We start from the raw sequence: 3697 nt of genomic DNA, 5'->3' as shown, positions 1-3697 counted from the left end.
TGAAAGTGTATCAAATCAATCTCTATTTTTTCTAGAAACTATGTCACAAGTTATGTCATGATTTTGAATTAGGGAAAATTTCTTTTTAATTCAATGCTGAATGATCTTGAATTGAGAAGCTATTGGTTTTACAAGCTTCAAACTTACTGGCTTTTACAAGCTTCCACTCTGTTTAGTTATTATTATAATAGATATAATGTGTGTATAATGGATATGCACGCATATATCTACACACAAACCATGGACATCCTAAAACCTTTGCTGCCATTTACTCTGCTTAGGGCTCTAATTGTGCCATATTGTTTTTATTCAACATCTAAGTTTTTTTTTTTTTTTGGTTTCATGTCATTATCCTTGTAATATCATATGGGAACATATAAACTTACTTACCACATCAGTTGAAAGTCACTTACATTTTGTGTACAGATGCATAATTGATTGTCTTAAGAGACTAGAATTGTCTTAGAAGTTCTTAAAGTACTTTTTTTTTTTTTTTGGTTATTAGTATTCCTAGTCTTTCTAAGAAAGGATTTAGAAATAGCCTATATAATGAACATTCCAACTTTTTTCAATCGCAATTGCTATCTCGTACCTAAATGTGAGTGCTTAGGAAAGCTTAGGTGTGATTGCCCAGTGTTTTATCTTTCTTTATTTGATGTTCTTTTTATTGTTTAAATACCAAACAGCCATCAACACATTCAATATGTTATCAAGAATCTAGTTTAGTGTTGAAATTCCTAAAAAGCCTACATCAAATTTGGTATTAAAGCCCGTTTAAGCTCATGTCTTGTGTCAGATTAGTAGCCTTTTGTGGTTTATGTTTGTTGACTAGGTACATCAAATTATTATTATTATCATCTATTACATTTGGGGTTGAAAAGGGAACTTAGTGGCCTTAGTGGCCTTTTAGGATCACCCAATCCTTTCATAATAGGTTGGGTTAGGTTAGGGAGCATTGAGATTTGTGGTGGCTTTTGGGAATGGAAATAGTACATCCTCTGAAAAGCCAACTGTTTTCAGGTTGTGGTGCTTCTAGGGTGACCTAGGGCTTTGTTTATTTATTTATTTTTTTTGGTGGTTTGGCTTACTATACTTATTTCCCAAGGGTATTGGTGGAGGTATTGATTTCTATGTGTCAGAATTAATTTTTGTGGGTATAAAGTGTAGGCTTTTGAATGGGATTTGATATGTGAAGGGGCAAAATTTAGCACAATGGACTTTTACCACATTGGGCCTGACGGATCCGAGCCCATGGGCCGGCAACAGTAGAGCCCAGGGGCCTAGAGCAGTTCCATATTCTTGTCGTACACGTAGTCTCCAAGGAAATCAGAAACCTAGCACAAAGAGCATTCCGGAAGATACGCGCATTAAATCCCTTCTACAAGGAAATGACTTGTCCATCACGTTTGGGATTACTCAAGAGGATTCTTATAAGGAAAAGACTTCCACATCAAGGAGAAGAGGTCAACCTACTACTATAAAAGCCTCAATACCCTCGCAAATCAAGGTACGCATAATTTGCCCTCTCTAACACTTTAGAGTTGAGAACAATTCTAACTTGGCCGTCGGAGGGTATTTGGCTGACACCACACCGGTGCCCTCAGCGAGATCAATTCTTTCTTCTTGCAAGTTGTTAGTTTGAGCGAGCGTGGATCGTGTAGCTCACTGGTGATTTTGCGGCATCATCAGTTAGCGCCGTCTGTGGGGAACGAAGAGTTTAAGCCAGACTATCGCCTCCCGGACATAAGAGTCGCATGGTACTTACTCGCTCGATGGCTACCACTAACAACGTTCAAGAAGATGAGCCACCGAGATCTACTGCACTAGAAAGGTAGGTCCAGACTCTCATGGCAGCAGTGGAACGACTCACGAAGCAGAACCATGATCTGGAGGATCAGCTATGCCAAAGGGATGCAGGACCTAACCTGCAGGAGGAAAATCAGGAAGAACGAAGGGAGCAGGAGAGGCCAGAGGGTAACAATGCCCCAAGCCGACCGGAGCGACAAAACATAAGCCTTCCGTCTCTCATGGATCTTGCCCCTCCGCCTATCATCGCAGAGATGCAGGCGATGAAGGAACAAATGGAGGTCATGATGAATGCCCTCAAGGGACGAGTATCTTCTGATCTCAACGATTTAGTGAATAGAATTGACTCACCATTCACCACGTCCGTCAACTCATTCCCCCTGCCACCGAAGTTCCAGATGCCCCAGATCGAAAGCTACGACAGGGTCAAGGACCCCCTCGATCATCTAGAGACCTTCAAGACCCTGATGCACCTACAGGGGGTACCAGACGAGATCATGTGTAGGGCATTTCCGACCACGCTGAAGGGGCCTATGAGGGTTTGGTTCAGTAAATTGACACCAAACTCCATCAATACTTTCAAGGAGTTGAGCGCCCAGTTCACCTCACACTTCATAGGCGGACATTGGTACAAAAGGTCCACCGCGTTCTTAATGAGCATCAAGCAGCGAGAAGATGAGATGCTACGGGCCTACATAACTCGTTTCAACAAAGAAGCCCTTTCGATTGACGAAGCTGACGATAAGATACTTATAGCCGCATTTACTAGCGGGCTACGGAAGGGTAAGTTCTTGTTTTCCTTGTACAAGAATGACCCAAAGACCATGACGGACGTTCTTTACAGGGCTACCAAGTACATGAATGCAGAGGATGCATTGCTAGCCCGCGAGGAAAAGCCTAAGAAGAGGGAGAGGCAGGAAGACACGCGACAAGATAAGGGGCGAAAGGTCACTAGAATCAGGAATCAACGTGATGAAAAGCACCCTAGACCCCCCACTGGAAGATTCACCAATTCACCCCATTAACCACCCCGATCGACCAAGTATTGATGCAAATCAAAGATGAAGGAGCATTGAATTTCCCTGGAAAGTTGAAGGGAGACCCCAACAAAAGATCAAGAGACAAGTATTGTCGCTTCCACCGAGACCACGGGCACGACACAGCCAACTGCTACGACCTAAAGCAGCAAATTGAGGCCCTGATCAGGCAGGGGAAGCTATAGAGGTTCGTCAGCAGGGAAAGAATTGATACACCAGAGGAACAGGCCCCACGATGGGAAAACGAGCGCCCTAGACCACCCATAGGGGACATAAGAATGATCGGAGGGGGCACAGCCACAGCCGAATCTTCCAAGAAAGCCCGCAAAACATATCTCAGGATGGTCCATAGCGTCCAACTCACAGGATCCGTACCAAAGATGCCGCGAATAGATAACCCAGTCATAAAATTTTCAGAGGATGATGCTCGGAGACTTCACCATCCTCATGATAATGCGCTTGTGGTCAGCTTGCAGATAGGGGATTATAACATGCACCGGGTCCTCGTCGACAACGGCAGCTTAGCAGACATCCTGCACTATCTAGCGTTCCAGCAAATGAGGATCGACAAGGAACAGTTGACCCCAACGAATGCCTCACTCGTGGGATTTGGGGGTATGAAGGTGTTCCCTTTGGGCACAATAACACTAGCTGTGACGGCAGGTGACTATCCTCAACAGATCACTAAGGAGATAACGTTTCTCGTAGTCGACTGCTCATCCGCCTACAATGCCATCCTCAGGCGACCCACTCTCAATTCCTGGAAGGCGGTAACTTCAACATACCACATGATGATCAAATTCCTGACGGAATATGGGGTGGGAGAACTGCGGGGAAATTAAGTAGCAGCGCGA

This window comes from Quercus lobata, unplaced genomic scaffold, assembly GCF_001633185.2.
Source record: "Quercus lobata isolate SW786 unplaced genomic scaffold, ValleyOak3.0 Primary Assembly Scq3eQI_1902, whole genome shotgun sequence".
Taxonomy (NCBI): domain Eukaryota; kingdom Viridiplantae; phylum Streptophyta; class Magnoliopsida; order Fagales; family Fagaceae; genus Quercus; species Quercus lobata.
This window is presented reverse-complemented; position numbering follows the sequence as displayed.